This window comes from Canis lupus, chromosome 10, assembly GCF_048164855.1.
Source record: "Canis lupus baileyi chromosome 10, mCanLup2.hap1, whole genome shotgun sequence".
Lineage (NCBI taxonomy): Eukaryota > Metazoa > Chordata > Mammalia > Carnivora > Canidae > Canis > Canis lupus.
In genome coordinates this window covers 51909942-51927819 of record NC_132847.1, presented here as the reverse complement: position 1 = coordinate 51927819, position 17878 = coordinate 51909942, and the positions used below count along the sequence as shown (strand labels likewise).

The following is a 17878-nucleotide window of genomic DNA, read 5'->3' as shown; positions in this document are numbered from 1 at the left end:
CGACTTGTCCCTTCCAGGGAGAAGCGTGGAGTCTCAGGTATCTTGCCCAGATAATCGGAAGGGTGGCCACCAGCCTCTGTGTCAGCATATGCTGGGAGCTTGAGGTGGTGGGTTTTGCATTCCTCCTGTTTGGAGGAGGCTGAGCCCATCCCCTCCGGCAGGATGTTTCCTTGACCTGTGTAATCCACAGGCAGTCAGGCTCAAGGCAGCCACAGGTTGTTCTCCAGATTATCATACAGGTGGCTGCTCATTTTAAATGCCAGTTTGTAGAGGTTCTGGTACTGAGTAAGGGGCCCTGGCAGGAGGGCAGGCATCCTGCCAATAGGAACTCAGTCACCTTCCCGTAAAGCCCTGGCAGAGCAGGCCTTCTACGTGTCTTGCTCAATTTGTCCAATAATTGCTTCAATATTTTCATATCAAGTTTGGGAAGAAGAACATGGAATTGGTCAGACATGAATTGTGGAAATAAGGGGACTTTTTTTTTTTTTTATAAAGCAGAAAATTGAATCCCTTTGGACTTGATCTAGGAAGCAGACTAGTCCTATAAAATAAAGTTTAAACTATTTGCTAAGTGTCTGGTCTCAGGCATCTTACAGAGTGTGTCAGAGTCTTTTTCTCGTATGTAAAATGGGGTTGTTGGTGCTTAACTCCCAGGGTTATTTTTAGGACTAAATGAGATTATGTACTTTAAGAACATGGCAAATGGGACTTGGGACTCAAAGTTCCATTTTCTCAGACTCCCAAAGAGATGGCTCTGAACACCAGAGAGAGAAAGAGGGAAGAGAGAGGTAAGTCCCCAGAACCTGGAGAGGCCAGTTTTTTTTCTCTTTAATTGTTCCCTTTATGTTTATGCAGAAAAAAATAAATAACCAAATTAAAGTGCCCCGAAGTTCATTAGATAGATATTTGAGGTATATATATATATAAGGTCTTCTCAACGAAGCGTGAGAACCCGTGGTGCTTTGTTTTTGTTTTGTAATGGCGTTCCTCATGATTGGTGACCGGTTACTGGTATTTCTGAGTTGAATTTTGAATTGGCAGCAAGAAGGGACTTCCTGAGAGATAATATTTGGAGGGCGAGGAGAGAGACCCTGGGCCTGCTCTAGCTTGGCCACTAGGTGTGACATGCATGGGATTGTGATGTTTGGGCTGCTGCTGCTGTGGAGGTACCATAAAGTGAAAGCTTTTTTTTTTTTTTTTTTTTTTTTTCATTTTAATCAAGCCTTCAGTTTTGAGTGCTTGTGCAGCCCACTGAATGGGGGCTCCTGGCTGAGAGGGGTCCTCGAAGCTGAAAGTCTCTTTAGGAGTGTGTGGGTTGAGGGGAGTTGAACTCATCTGTTCATCTGGGCAGGTGTCAACCAAAGCCCTTGCGGGGTGGTTTTGAGGTTGATGGGAGAAAGCATTGGTGGGGTTTAGAACTGTGGCCTTTTCACTACTTGCGGTTCCTTTCCACGACTTGGCTCTACTTTCTGGTGTCCAGGGGTCTGGGCCAGATACTGTGATAAGCTCCTATGTGGTACGTGGAGGGTAATGAGCATGCCCTTCCCTTAAGGAGCCAGGCACCAGACTAGGCTGTTGATGGGCCACTGTTGGATCCCTCGTGGGTTGTCAGAGCCTTGGGATAGACTTCAGATATACTTGGGTTTGAATCCTGCCTCTGTTTACTCTGTCTGTGTGATGTAAGGCAGGTTGCAGTGTTTAGAGTCATTGTAGGCCTTGCCTCAGGATCCCCCATGGGGTAGTGTGAGGCCTTCAGGACTAGGGACTGCAGGGGGGAGGGACATAGGCCTTTCCTGAGAATTCCTACAAGTTCTCAGGGGAGTTCTCTCAGAAAGCTCAGGCCTGCAGGCACTGTCCTCTTGGCCCTCAGGCTGTGGCATCTAGTTCACCGAACATGATCATGAGGCTCCCTTTCCCGGCTATCTGGGTATGTCTGAGGCGTAGTCAGCCTGGGAGGAGCAGTGGTCTTACATTTTCTTTTCTTTTCCTGGAATGTTCGCCTCTGCTCAGATTTGGTGGCAGCTTAATGTGACTTAACTGGTACTGGTAGTAGAACTGCCAGCCCAGAGAGGGTCTAGGTGGGGGGCGGGCAGTATCTCAGGTTGGACTGGTTAAGGTGGACAAGACTGACCTAGGGGCTCAAATGGGGCCTGGTACAGCTGACACAGTCCCCTCAAGGGTGCATAGGATGTGTGTGTGGGGGTGGGGTGAGTAGTCCTATACTGCTTAAACCCAGAGTCTTCCCTTGCCCACCTCTGCTTTAAAGAGATCCTCTTCATTTGTTCAAACGAGGACTATGATCTATAGATGGGCACCAGAGAGTCATGGGCTCCTGGGCCAGCAGACAGCCACCATAGGTAGCCAGGGTCCTGGGAAAGCATTTGTCCATGAGTCAACTTGCCCAGCTTTCATGGGAGCTGTCAACCAAGCCTCTGTTGTGGTTTGTGCCCTTGGGAAAACAAAGCACTTTCTGCGTCTCTCCTGGGCTCTCAGCTCTCAGGTGTTTTTCCACCAGCATGCTGTCTGTCCCCTTTTACTCCCTTCTCCCATATGCACACATGTGGATGTGAGCAGGCTGCCCAGGACAGAATGTACTTTGAGGACATCTGTCCTAGCCTCAGCTCGGGGAAGAGCTCTCTCTCTCCCTTTTGGGGATGAGTTTTGGAGCCTCATCACTTCCTGGCTTGGAGTAGAGCCTCATCCTCAGGGTGGTGTGAGGCATGGGGAGCCTCCCCTTGTCCAGATCTTTAAGCTTTGGGAAATTAGATAGCTAGTATTTTAAACCAGTTTGTCCTGTTGTTTTACCCTGGGAAAATAGTTTGTTGGCAAATAGAAAGATATGCCTTCTTGTCTAACAGTCTTGAGATTGAGAAATACCCTCTAAGACTGTTGGATTTGCTTTCTTCCACTCAGCCTGATGGTGGCAGGAGTGATTCCTGCCTGTTGCCATCTATCCCAGACTCTAAGCAAGCATGGAAGCATCCACCTCCTTGGAGCATGGGGAGCAGGAGTCAAATGTGGGATTGTATTCAAACTGCAGCCTCTTGGACCCATAGCATCCCAGGATGGGACTTTCTAGTTCCCTGTCCCCATCTCTCATTGTGCTGGGGCTGGAATTTGGATCCTGATTCCAGCCCAGTGCTCTTCCTTGAGGCTATTGCCCAGTAGACACCTAGGGTAGAGGCTCAGAGCAGGCTACTATGACCTAGAATTTGGGAGGATCCTTGCTAGGTATGTCTGTGTGTCCACCTGAAAGGTCTTATGTGGCACCTGGCCTGGCTGGACATCCTTGCTGGCTAAGGCATCTGGTAGCTTCATTCATTTATTTCCAACAGTGTGCCTGTGTTGTGCTTGGTACTAGACCTGCAAAGAGGAAGATGACAAAATGCCTCCTTTCGGAACTCACAGCCCAGGCAGTGGAGGCATATTGAACTGTACTGATGTCATTTAGGAAACTAAAATATGTATGTTTAGTCTCTCCTGTCCATCCTACCTTTTCTTTCTTTTTTCGGAAACCCAGAGTTGGTATCAAAGTTCTTCAGTCCTGGTTTTGGTTGTTCCTCTAATTTCTGAAGCCTTAAATTAGCTCTGCTGAGTAATCCGTACCTTGCTGCTTTATAATGACTGTAATAAGACATCAGCAGTCATATGATATGGTCTTTGTGTAGCAACAGGGTCCAGGCTGAGACTAGACTAATTTATGGGTTGGGAACGATGGGACAGTTAATGTTCAGGCAGTCCCTGCCTTTCTGTGGGTTTCACCCTGGGGACCTTCTGGGCTTTGGGGGCAGGTCTGGGAGCTCATCCTCTTTGGGCTGAGCTGGGCTCTGGGTGTGTAAGAAAGGGGCCCAGTTGTCCTGTGGTCAAGTTGAACCTAGTGATTTCTCCCCTGCTTGCATACCAAGTGCCCCTCCTATGCCATCTTCACTATTCAGTGTTCCCTGCCGGCTCCTGACGACAAGAAGCAGAGATTGGAATTCTGCTTGTAATTGTATCCACCTGGAAATTCCAGTTGTTCTTATCCAGTTTAGTAGCAATCCATTTGTTTTAGGACAAGTGGTCTGCCCTTGTGGCTTAAATCCCCTGAGTACTGGCACTGTGGCCATTTTCCACTTGGCCCTGGCACTGCCCAGGGTAGTCTAGGCAATGAGATCATTGTAAAGGCCAGCCAGCCAGACCCTAACTCCTGAGGAAGTTAATAAAGCCTGGGATTGTAAGGGTTCCTGGGCACCGGACTGTGGCTGTGATTGTAAAGGCCCCAGTTATGGAGGTCTGTGTTTACCTGGGCCCACGCAGGTCACATGCTTGGGGAGAGATTGCAGATCCTCTCGTAAAGGTCAGAACTTCCAGGTTCAAAGGTCATGGTGGCTTAAAGTTGGATAGAGTCTGTTTGGGAGCTGGTTCTGAGTGGACGTGGCCTAAAGGGATTCGTCCTTAGAAGGCAGAAGGGCTGAGTCACACGCTCAGTGTTTCAGGTTCCACTTTCCAGCCTGGCCCCAGCCCGCCCCTTCCCTACACAAATGAAGGCCAGGAGATATATAATTGGCTGTTGCTGAATTCTTTGGCAGTGATTTTAATGTCTGGTCTGGGTGTGTTATGTAGCTGCTTCCCTTTCCCCTCTGCCACCTCTCCAAAGCCCCTCACAAAGCCCAGAGAGAGAACGATTTGCTTCCCTGGAATGCTACAGGCTAGGGCTCTGGGTCTTTGCTTTTCCCTGTATTTTTTTTTTTTTTTTTTGAGAAGTGGGTAATCTCCCTCCTTTTTTTTTTTTTGTAAAAGGTAATGCAGGCTTATTGAAAATAAGTTAAAAGAGGTAGGAAAGCACACCTATATTCCTTTCACCTAGAGGAAACATGTTGGTGAATCTCCTGCTAGATCTCCTGCTAGTCTTTTTCATGTATGTACTTAAGAATATAGATGAACAGATAGATTGGTATAAATATAGATAGCCTGGTATCCAGCATTTGTCACTTAAGATTCTTTCTCATGAGCTTGGTCCTACACCTTTAAAAACCACAAAAGCTGTGTCGTGTCATTCTGTCAACTGAATATGCTGTAACTTTGTTTTATCATTCAGTTGTTGAGCACATACATGTAGTTTTTGTTTTTTCTTAGTGGCTCTCTGAGGCTTCTGCATAGAACATTGCACTTTCTGGATTGTTTGGCTAGTAGAGCTTTCTAAAAAGGGGGAATAAAGGGTGAACGCTTTTTTGGGAAGAGCTAGGTTTTAAAACCAGCCTTACTAAAAGATAGACCCATTCAAAATTACAGGTTTACTTAGTGCTGGCAGAGGAGTAACATTTATTGCTGAATGAGGTATATGTCTAGAATTCTGATTAAAAAGGAAACTAGGTACAGGAAGTGCCTAGGGCAGGGGCAGTGGGCCAAAGCTGTAGGACAGACACTTGAGCAGAAATCTGTTGTCAACAGAAGCAATGGGGATGATGCCCCAGGAGTCAGCTTTTTCAGTAACTTCTCCATTTGTCTCCTTAGCAGCCAAGTCCCTAGGCCTGGCTTATGTGGACTGTGGTGCTAGGGAAACACCAGCCTGCTAGCTCAGTGCAGTTGACATGAAGAACTATTTCCACAAGCTGGCAACTCAGACTGTGAAACAGACAGCATAGCATTCCCACCTCCAGGGAGTTCTGAGATCTGGGGAGGGGCTGTGAAGTGAGAACCTATATGCTTCTAGGACTTGCTTTTGAGAGAGCCTCAGAGACCATTAGAGCCCAGCGTGCTCAGTCGGGGACTCTTTCAGGTGGTTTGAGCAATCTGGACTCAGGCCAGTAGGCCAGGCTCTTCCCAAGGTGTCATTCTGCTTTGAAGTTATCCCACTTTGATTGGCCTCACCGGATCTCCATTCTCCTCTTTTGAGGGACACTTTGGCTTTGAGAATCTGCCAGGGGTCATTTGGCACAGAGCCTGGGGTTCTGGGGGGAGGCTATGCTGAGGAAAGGGGCAGGGTCATGTCAGACTGGCATGACCAGTAAGGTAGGAGGTCAGGTTCCTTCCTGCCCCACCACATGGGTCAGGAGGTCATGGGGAGGGGCCCTGATAAGGGGGTTCAATAATTGGCTGGCCCCGGTGACAGGGTACATTTTCAAAATGCCTTTCAAAGTTTCTTCCTGTTTTGCATAATGTCCTTTAGCCTTTTGAAATCCTGAAAGTGCAGAGCTGTCATTAGTGTTTCAGGACACCACCACCGCCAGCTTGAAAAAAACAGGATAGGACTCTACGTTAAGGGTGGGCTTCAGGGAAACTGGGATTTGCATTATAGGAGCTTGGTGACTTGGCATTGAGGTGTTAGGTAGCTCCTGGCATTCAGATGAATATGAAGGCAGCCTGGGCAGGGTCCCTGCCTGACTGAAAACGGGTGGACCTGAGTCTTCACACGCCAAGTCAGGAAGAGCCTTAAGGAAGAAGGTGAATGAAGACTGATTTGCTCACTCAGCAAGCTTTTGTTAGTAACCACACTCCCTGAGCATGGGAGATAGACATGGACAAGGGCTGGTTCCCACTCAGCAGTGGACAGACCCTGACAATAGCGTGTAGTCAGAGAGAGGAAATATGGGTGCCCCCAAGGCACTGCTGAGGAGGTGCAGAGAGCCAGATGGGTGATCTGGGCCAGGTCCAGAACCAAAATGAAGGGCCTCTCTTCCAACACTGATTTTAGCATCCTTGTCTCCCTCAGTGTGTTTGCAGTCTCCCTGGTTGGGAAGAGCAGGGGTCTACTGCTAAGTGTAGCCCGTCATTTCCTCTGGTTGCTGTGACATGGGAAGAAGGCCGTGGCTGAAGTCCCAGCTCCTGCACACAGTCACCAGCAGGGCAGGAGAGGACAGGAAGTGGGAGGCAGAGTGAAAGGAAGATAATGAGAGAGAGAGAAGCTGGTGTAGTGGGGACCATGCTGCATAGAGGAGAGCTGAAGATAGCTAAACCGAGGGCCCGAAAGAAAGAAGGTGAAGGGAGAGAAAGCTACAGAACGAGGGGGTTCTTGGTCTCAGGCGGTTAGGGGCAAGCCTCAAAGGCCACCAGTGTGAGAATTCTGAGATCTGGTCCTCCTAATTCATTACATCATTTTGGGCAAGTCCCAACTCTGGGGGCCCCTCTTTCCCTCTGTGAAGTTTGAGTGGGCTGAACCTGTTGGCTTTGAGCGTCTTCCTTCTCTTCCTCCTAAAGTCTAGGTTGGTATGGGGGGAAATCCTGGTCACATCTGCAACACAAAAGACCTCTGAAATTCCCTGTGAAGCTCACTACCCACTGCCCATTTCAGGGATCTCCTGGTGAAACTTCTGTTGAGAATTTTGTCTTCTCTAAGGAGGCACAAATGTTTTAGCGGATGAATGGCCTTTGAAATGGCATAGGGGATGTTTCTTTTCATCACTGTAGCTGTTTCGTATGGGAGAGATATTTTTCTTTCTGTGCCTCAGTGCTCTCCCCTGTGAAATAGGGTAACAATAGTGTCTGCCTCATTGTGAGGTGGGTTGGTAGGCATAAAAGGGCCTAAATTAATGCCTAATACTGAATAAGCTCTGAATTTATGTTATCTATTATTGGTAGCACTAATAGTTATTATTTGTGATGATTTTGGTTTTTGCTTTGTAGGATTTCTTCATGTTTTTAATTGAAAATACATCACCACGTTAAATGTTTAAAAAAATATGATTCTGTTTACTATGTAAACAAACATGTGCCTACCACTATAACAAAACTTGACTATACTTTCGAAGTGCATACATACTCTACTCTGTTGTAATCGTAGTTTGAAACTATTTTAGCATTCTGCTAGTTTCATTCAACTCTTACCTTAAACTGTTATGTTATTCACAATTATCCTAATTATCTTTTCCGAGCTGCTATCTAAAATTCTTATGGAGGGGCGCCTGGGTGACTCAGTGGGTTAAGCATCCGACTCTTGATTTCAGTTCAGGTCATGATCTCAGGGTCATAAGATGGAGCCCTGTTGGGGCTCCCTGCATACTGGCGAGTCTGCTTGAGATTCTTTCTTTCCTTCTACCCCTCTCCTCTCAAGTAAATAAATAAATAAATCTTTAAAAAATATCAAATCCCTGTGGCTGTTCCCTTAGCATTCAACATTCCAGGTTTCTCTGTCATAGTCTTTTTTAAAAAAATATATATCATAGATCATGTTGAACATTTTTGCTTATGTTTAGCTCTTTGCTTCAGTTGAATTATTTCCTTGGAATAAATTTGGAATAAATTTCTAGAGAGGAATTCTTAGGCCAGAGGAGATTGTCACCTTTATGACATTGGTTCACATTGCTACTTTGCTTTCCAGAAAGGTTGGAATAATCCACAGGCCCTAAACTTTAAATTTCTGGACTAGGGGTATTAGCTTTTAAAGAATATAGATACCTAGGGAAGGTCAGATCTATCTGGAGTCTCATATTTACACTCCCGGCTTTTGTGTGTGTGTGTGTGTGTGTGTGTGTGTGTGTGTGTGTGTGTGAAGCTCCTTGTGTAGGGCACTACTGCCATGTTTGATATGGGCTCTTCCTGTAGGCAGGCTATGGCATCTGGGCTGTTCCTGCTGAGGTGTATCCACAAAGGAGCCTTACCTGGTGGCTCTTTGAACACCTACCTCATGTGCCTTTGCCAAAGAATTAGCTTACACAGGATAAGAAATTGTCCTTCTTCCTTTATTTGTGAAGCCAAACCCGTAGAATAGAGGCAGACCCTCGCTTTAAAAGGCTGCCTTAAAAATGGTGTTGATCTAAAACTTTGCCTGGAAGTACCACATGCACCTATCCAGAAAAGCCATGTTGAGGTTCTGACGGGTTAACCCATGTGGATCTCCTCCAGTCTGATTGAGGGGATTCAGAAATGAGGCCCAAAGGAAGAAAGACTTACATTATATCGGGCAAAAATAAGTTGATCAGTAGCTATGAATTGCCAGTTCTGCCTTTATGGCCACCCCCTTCACATACCTTTTTTGTAGATGAACAGGTGCCTGCTGACGTCCATAAGTAGTAGAATGACTTTAGAACCAGTGATTTCAGTGACCAGAGGTTTACAAATTAAGCAGATGGGGTGCATTCAACTTGTGACAGCTGCTCCTTTCATCTTGTAGCCACTCTTGTCCTCTTCTGCTGCATTCCACAGCAGTCAGCTGCGATTTAACACTTTAACACCATACTCCCTGGAGCCATGTGTAGTCAGGCTAGAGCTCTTATCTAGCATATTGTTCCTGGGGTGTCCAGGGCAATACTTTCTTCCTTTGTAAAATGGGGAGATAGTTCTTACTTCAAGGGGCTGGTAAGAAAATTGAATGAGATGAGGTATGTGTTGATATCAGTGCTCTGTCTTTTGTTCAATGTCTAACCCTATTCCCTTGGGTGCAGAAGACCTATAATCAATATAGTAGGGTGCAGAGTAAAATTTCATCCAAATGCAGGTTTGTTTGTTTTTTCATCTGCCCTGAGGCAATTAAGTGGCTCAGGGAGAGAGGTGTGAGTATGTAACCACAACTGGAGGACAAGGTTTAGCCTGCTTAGAGACCAGAGTCACTAAAGAGACCTACCCCAGGCCACAAGGAGGCCTCCATCTTTTTGCATCTACAACACTGGGAGCTTGGAGTGTGTGTTGCCATGTGTCAGATGTGCCAGGATTCAGTGGTGTTCCACAGCCTGCCCTTCTCCAGGTGGACATTTTTCATCAGTGTCCTGGGGAGAGGCCATCATAGGATATAAATAGGTGAATGGAGGGAGCATTGGATGATTCGTGGAGTCTCAAGGGGTGAGAAGAGATGTGTTAAGAAGAGTGGGAGTTGGGGGAGGGGGCAGCCTGGGGTGCCGAGTGACTTGGGGTTGGTGTGTTATTAGAAAGACTTAGGCAGAAGTCTGTAGATAGCCTGTCTTGTAAAAGAAAGTAAGAAATATTGATCTGTAGTTCTTTTTTTTTTTTTTTTCAGTTTTTAAAAGTATATTAAAGATTTATTGAAAAGAGAGAGAGTGCACACACGTGCACCAGCTAGGGGCTAGGGGAGGGGTAAAGGGAGGGAGGGAGGAAGGGGGGGGAGAGAGAGAGAGAGAGAGAGAGAGAAAGTGAGTGTTGAGAGAGAGAGAAAGAGAAAATCCCAAAGCAGACTCCCCACTGAGCTTGGAGTCTGACCCTGGGCTTGATCCCTATGATCTTGACCTGAGCCGAAATCAAGAGTCAGGATGCTTAACTCACTGAGCCACCCAGGTACCTCACAGCTTTATTTTATATAATTGATAAATATCAATGATTTGTAGTTTTCTTATTGTGATATCTTTGTCCAGTGTTGGTATCGAGGTGGTACTGCCTCAAGAATGAGCAGGGGAGTGTGCCCTCCTCTTCCAGTTTTAGGGAGAGCTTATCAAGGATTCGTATTCTTCAGATGTCTATAGAATTCACCATGAGCCATCTGAGCCTGGGCATTTCTTTGTGGGATGTTATTTGATTACTAATTCAATTTCTTGTTGCATGTCTATTTAGATTTTCTGTTTATTCTTGAGTCAGTTTTGGTAATTTGTGTCTTTCTAGAGATTTGTCTCCTTTATCTAAGCCACCTAATTCATTGGCATACAGTTGTTCACAGTATTCCCTTGGGATCCCTTTTATTTCTCTGAGGTTGGTAGGGGTGTTTCCTCTTTTATTCTGATTTTGGTAATCTGAGTCTTCGCTCCTTTTTTCTAGCCAGAAGTATGTTGTTTTTGTTGATCTTTTCAAGGAACCAACTTTTGGTTCACTGATCTTCTCTATTGTTTTTCTGTTCTCTATTTCATTAATTTCTGCTCTAATCTTTATTATTTTGTTCCTTCTGCTTGCTTTTGTTTGCTCCTCTTTTTCCAGTGTCTTAAGGTGGAAAGTTAGGTTGTTGATTTGAGATGTAAAGGTCATGTAATTTTAATATTTTATTAGATGCTATCAAATTGCCCTCCAATTCATGCTCATAACAGTGTTTGAGAAGTGCCTGTTTCCCACATCTGTGCCAGTTATCAATCTTTTCTATTTGCCATCGATGATCAAACATATCTTGTTTTAATTAGTTTCTTTGATTACGGATGATGTTGAACAAACTTTCATGTGTTTGTTCATTAGCCATTTATCTTCTCTAAATTACTTGTTAATACTTTTACCTGTTTTTTTTTTTTTTTTAAGATTTATTTGTGAGAGAGAGAGCACGTACATGTGTGTGAGTGAGCAGGGGAAGGGGCAGAGGGAGAGGGAGAGAGTCTCCAACTGACTCTGTGCTGAGTGTGGAGCCCAACGTGGGGCTTGATCTCATGACCCTGAGATCATGACCTGAGCTGAAACCAAGAGTCGGACAGGACACTTAACCTACTGAGCCACCCATTTTTCTATTAGTTTTTAATTATTATTTGTAAATATGGTCTGTTACCTATATTTTAACTTTTTTTCTGGTATCTGGTATCTTTGACCATACAGAAATTTCAAATTTTTTTGTATTTAAATCTGTCTTTTTCTTTTTGGCTTCAAGGTGTTTTTACACTCAGGAAGGTCTTCATCCCAAGATTATAAATTTTTTCTATTAGTTGGTTCTTTAATATTTTAGTTCTTGTCTGTGGTTCTAAGCTGGTTCTTTAACATTTTAGTTCTTGTCTGTGACCATAAAAGATGAACAGAATCACTGTTTAACCTTCATGTGTTGCAAGAAACCTTATATTGTACCTAAAAGGCCCTTTGAGGTCTCAGCCTCTTCCAAATCTGGTAGATTCAGGGGAAAAGGCAAAGTAATATTTAATATCTGTTTTATTGCTAAGCATTGTGATGAGTATATACAGGTGACTCTTGAACAACATGGAGGTTAGTAGGGGTGCTGACCCCCCACCCCCTGTGCTATTGAAAATCCACGAATAACTTCTAATTCTCCAAAATTTAACTACTTTTAGCCTCTTGTTCACTGGAAGCCTTACCGATAACATATATGATGAACATGTATTTCATATGTTATATGTATTATATACTATATTCTTACCATAAAATAAGCTAGAGAAAAAAGATCATTTGTTAAGAAAATCATAAGGAAAATACATTTATGGTATGGTACTGCAAAAAACCTCTGTATAAGTGGACCCATGCTGTTCAAACCCGTGTTTAAGGGTCAACTGTATATGTGTTATCTCATTTACTGCCTGAAAAGAACACATTATTATTCTTGTTCCTTAGAGGGGGAAATTGGAACTGATTGCATCCAAAGTCATCCTGGTACCAGAAAGGTATTATCAGCAATGTGTGGCTAGGTGACTGCCCAGATGGCCTATAGGGCAGCAGCCTCTCCATAGTTGAAGGTCTGGTTTTATTTATTTATTTATTTATACCTACTTACGAGAGACACAGAGAGAGAGGCAGAGAGAGAAGCAGGCTCCATGCAGGATGCCCGATGTGGGACTCGATCCTGGGACCCCAGGATCATGCCCTGGGCCAAAGGGAGGTGCTCAACTGTTGAGCCACCCAGGCGACCCAAGGTCTGGTTTTAGATGGAGAGAGGATGTATTTGTAACCAGCACTGAAGTTCCAGAAATTGAGTTAGGGCTCCAGAAGTGATCAGAGGGGCAGCTGACACATGAATAAAGCTCCCATGAGACTTATTTACATGCTGGAATACTACATTGCTGCTTTATTGGGAAGATTAGAATTGTTGTCAGGTGGTTTAGAGTTCTCTGGCTGCTGGCAGTAGTACAAGACAAGCCATAGTATAATCAAATCAGGCAGCTGGTAAGTCAGAAGTCAGAGCAGAAAAATGAGTTATACTCTAATGTTGGATGGTGTCTGGCTCTTATGGCTCATGAATCCATCCCCACAGCATAGCAGACCTTTTTTCAGGAACCAGAGTTTAGTCTATTGTCAGGGCTTTTTCTCCCTTGTACAGCCCTGGAAGGACACATCCAGTTCCATTTTCACACTCCCTTTTTTGTTTCCTTCTTTCCTGTCTTTCCATCTAGCCATCAGACTTTATTTCATGGCCTGTTATCATCACCGACTCTTCTGCCTTATTTTCTTTGTTCTATTTTATTCTCATTCCTATCTCCATTTCCTAGCCCCACCATGAGCAACCATTGTAATATGTTTAATGTATATCTGGTTTTCTCTTGCCAAATTGGATCTGCTGCTTTATATATCTATATATTCACACTTTTAATTAAAAATAATTTTTTAGATTAATGTACAGTAAAATTGGCCTTTTTTGGCATGTAGTTCTATGAACTGTAACACCGTGTATATTGTATAACCACCACCATGATAAGGATTCAGAATAGTTTCATCACCCAAAAAATCCCCCTTGAAATCACATTTTCCTCCCACCCTTAGCCCCTGGTAACCACTGATCTATTCTCCATTACCAGTGTTGTATCTCTTTGAGAGTGTTATAAATATGTATCATACAATATATGTTCATGGATTTTTATTTTATTTTTTTAAGTTTATTTAAATTCCAGTTGGTTAACATACAGTGTTATGTTAGTTCTAGGTGTGCAATATTGTGATTAAACACTTTCATACATTGCCCCGTGCTCATCATGACAAGTTCACTCTTTAATCCCCATCCCCTATTTATTTAACCCATCCTCCACCCTCTTTCCCTCTGGTAACCATCACTTCTCTATAGTTAAGAGTCTGTTTCTTGGTTTGCCACCCCCACCCGCCTCTTTTTTCCCCCTTTGCTCATTTGTTTCTTAAATTCCATATATGAGTAAAATCATATGGTATTTGTCTTTCTCTGACTTATTTCACTTAGCATAGTACTCTCTAGTTCCACCCACATTGTTGCAAATGGCAAGATTTCATGCTTTTTGATGGCTAGTATTCCATTATATATATATGGAATAATTTATTCATCAATCGATGGATACTTTGGCAGTTTCCATAATTTGGCTATTGTATATAATGCAGCTATAAACATTGAGGTGCATGTATCTCTTTGAATTAGTATTTTTCTACTCTTTAGGTAAATACCTAGTAGTACAATTGCTGGATTGATGGGTAGTCTATTTTTAACTTTTCGAGGAACCTCCTTACTGTTTTCCAGAGTGGCTGTACCAGTTTGCATTCCCACCAACAGGGCAAGAGGGTTCTCCTTTCTCTACATCCTTGACAACACCTGTTGTTTCTTGTGTTGTTGATTTTAGCCATTCTGATAGGTCTGAGGTGATATCTCATTGTCATTTTGATTTGTATTTCCCTGATGATGAGTGATTTTGAGGATCTTTTCATGTGTCTGTTGGCTGTACCTGTATTTTTAACTTATGTAAGGTGTATTATTTTATTGTTTATTCTGATTCTAATTTTTTTTTTTAATTTATGATAGTCACACACAGAGAGAGAGAGAGAGAGAGAGAGGCAGAGACATAGGCAGAGGAAGAAGCAGGCTCCATGCACCAGGAGCCCGACGTGGGATTCAATCCTGGGTCTCCAGGATCGCGCCCTGGGCCAAAGGCAGGCGCCAAACCGCTGCGCCACCCAGGGATCCCTGATTCTAATTTTTTTTACCCAGTTCCGTTTTTAATTTTTTAAAAGCTTGACATAATTTCAAACTTAAAGAAAAGTTGCTAGAATTATACAGAAAATTTCTGGATATTCTCTTGGTTCCCCTAAGTTCATTCCCCAAATATCCTTTCACTATAGTTGCAGTTGCTTTTATTTCTCCTCTTTCTCTCTCTTCATGTATATATGTGTGTCATAGGTTGTGAACTGTGCCCCTTTACCACTAAATATTCAGCATGTATTTTCTAAAAAACAATAATTTTTTGTATAACCATAGTATAATAATCAAAATCAGGAAATCAACATAGAAAAATTCCTGTTATCTCATTGCAGACTTTATGAAGATTTTTGTCAGTTGTCCCAAGAATGTCCTTATTGAAGCCCATGCATTGTATTCAGTTGTCATGTCTCTTTAGGCTCTTAATCTGGAACAATGCCCAGGTTTTCTATTATATGATACTGACATTGTTGAAGAGTATAGGCCAGTTATTTTGTAGAAGGACCCTCAATTTGGATCTGATTTTTCTTTGTGATGAGGTTCAGGTTATGTGTTTCTTTTTTTTTTTTTATGATAGTCACACAGAGAGAGAGAGAGAGGCAGAGACATAGGCAGAGGGAGAAGCAGGCTCCATGCACCGGGAGCCTGACGTGGGATTCGATCCCGGGTCTCCAGGATCGCGCCCTGGGCCAAAGGCAGGCGCCAAACTGCTGCGCCACCCAGGGATCCCAGGTTATGTGTTTCTGACGAGAATAACATTCAAGTGATTCTAAGTTCTAATTTTTAGTGTGTCATGCCTGGATGGAAACCTGTTATCAGTTTCCTTCTTACTAGCAGTGTGAACTTTGGTCATTTCATTATGGTGGTGTTTGCTGTTTCTCCATTATTAAGTTTACTATTTTGCCGCCTTTAATTAAGAAGTATCTTAAAGGCATTTGCTTGAAATTATATAAATATCTGGTTATTCTTCAAGCATGCATCCACTAGTTTTTAGCATCTATTGATGATTCTTATCGGAATCCGTTCTTATTATGGTGGTTGGTGATCCCATTCTATCATTCCTTCTGTATTTATTACTTGGTATTTTCCTGAAAGGAAGAGCTTTCCCTTCTACCCTATTCATATATGAGTTCAGACTTAGGGATTCTTACTTTATTCAATAGCTCATAATCCTTTACTAACATTATTTATTTAAAAAATTTTTTTTAAAGATTCTATTTATTCATGAGACACAGAGAGAGAGAGAGAGAAAGAAAGGCAGAGACAGGCAGAGGGAGAAGCAGGCTCCATGCAGGGAGCCTGACATGGGAATCAATCCCGGATCTCCAGGATCAGGCCCTGGGCTGAAGATGGCACTAAACCGTTGAGCCACCGGGGCTGCCCCTCATTATTTATATTGATGCTCAGATTATCCCAGATTGGCCAGTGAGATCCTCTTCAGGCTGGCTCCTGTCTTTTTGACATATCCCGTCATTCTTTGAGCACTTTCTTTTAGGCACAGCAAGATGATCCAAGCTACTTTTGTTCATTCCCTGACTCAGCCCTGGAATCAGCAATTTCTCCAACAAGCCCTAGTTCTTTTTAGTAAAGAATGGTATTTAGAAACCAAGAACTAGGCCCCAGGCATTCGCCCTTTTATTTATTTATTTACTTACTTACTTATTTATTTATTTATTTATTTAAAGATTTATTTATTTGAGAGAGAGAATGCGTGCATGAGAGAGAGTAGGGGGAGGGGCAGAGGGAAAGAGAATCCCAAGCAGACTCCCCACTTAGCATGGAGCCCTATGTGGTGCCTCAGTCTTATGACCCATGATGACATGACCTGAGCTGAAACCAAGAGTTGGTATGCTTAACTGACTGAACCACCCAGGTGCCCCTCACCCTTGTTTTTAAGGTCCATCCATGTTGCTATGTGTATATATGTCTAGTGTCCATGGTGTTCATCTCAATTTTCTTTCTCCTGTAAGGATAGTTTCCCACACTGCCTCCAACACTATCTTCACAAATACTTTTGTAAGGAACAGCCTTTTCTACATGTCCTTGATGGACCTGTGGGTATGTATTGATGCAGGAGTGCCAGATACTACTCCAGAATGGCCACTCATCATATACATTTCCACTGGTCTCTACTTCCAACAAATACTCGGCATTAACTAGCTTCCTAATTTTTGGCCAAGTGTATTAATATCCTGGGATAGGTCTCATTTTAACTTGCCTTTCTCTGATGACAAATGCTCCTATGCTTGATGGCCTGTTGAGTTTCTTCTTTGGTAAATTGCTTGTTCATGATAATCATTAACCAGTTTTTTCTGTGGGGTTCTTACATTTTTCTTGATGATATGCAGGAGTTCCTTATACATCCTAGGTAATAATCCCTTGCTGGTCCCAGACATTGCAGATTCTGGATTGAATCTGCCCTCTATCTGTTCACTTTGCCTGTGCTATCCTATTTTGAATACAAACCCTTTGTTTCCTGTTTGTGAGGTCTCTCAGCAGCACTTCATTTTCTAGAACTATGTTCATACCCTTTGTTCCTCCACAGTGTAAGTGTGCTAGCATAGCTGATCTCAGCCAATTCTCTTCAACAAAGTCTATCTTTATGATGACTTAGAGTCTTACTGAGTTGTATCAAGAATGACTTTACCTTTAGAGTGTGAGGACTGTATGTAATTATTAGTCCTATATTTATTCAGCAATTATATGCTGTAGGCCTACTCTGTGTTAGGCAGTCTGCTATTACTGAAAAGGTTCAGAGGTTGTGAACCTAGCCTGCCCGTGGCTTTTCAGAGGTAGAGTAGGGATTTGAGCCTCTTCTTACCATACTGCTTCCCTTGGAAACTGAATTTGATTCCTGTCCCACTGTGTGTCAGATTTTTATATCTAACAAATGGCCTAGGAAGGTGGAGAGCAAAGTGTTCTCCCCCAGCATCCTGAGGAGGGTAAACTAATAAGGAGAAGAATGGAGGCAAATGTGTCTCTTGCCATCCTAGGCCCAGAGTCCTCAAGTGGTAGGCTCTGAGCCACCTGTTGGTGACTGGTGAGTGGCTCCAGACTGAGAGTGGAGGTCCCAATGGAAGCAGGAAGATGGCCTCGGTCTGGAGAGGGAGGACATAAAATAAAACCCCAGGCCTAAATCATTCTAATCCTTTTTGAGACACTCATATCTTCTCTTGCAGAAGTGCTGTAGTTCTAAGATGAGAGAGAGATGCTCTAAGATCTTCCTGGAGCTAACAGAATTTCCAGGCAAATTGGCTTCCCAAGCCTTTCCTGGTAGTGGTAACTGTGGGCAGGAACAGTTTCCAGAATTTCCACAAATTCCAGAGGAGGGAGGGAGAGAAGCCAAAGGGAGAAGAGCTGAGTGAGGAGGAAATCTGCCTTTGGGCCAGGACC

General features: G+C 43.5%; 1 protein-coding gene across 1 annotated transcript in view; it reads left to right on the top strand.

Moving 5' to 3' along the window:
* Positions 1-17878, top strand: part of B4GALT1 (beta-1,4-galactosyltransferase 1) — a 52262-nt gene that overhangs the window by 1364 nt on the left and 33020 nt on the right. The window lies entirely within an intron of this gene.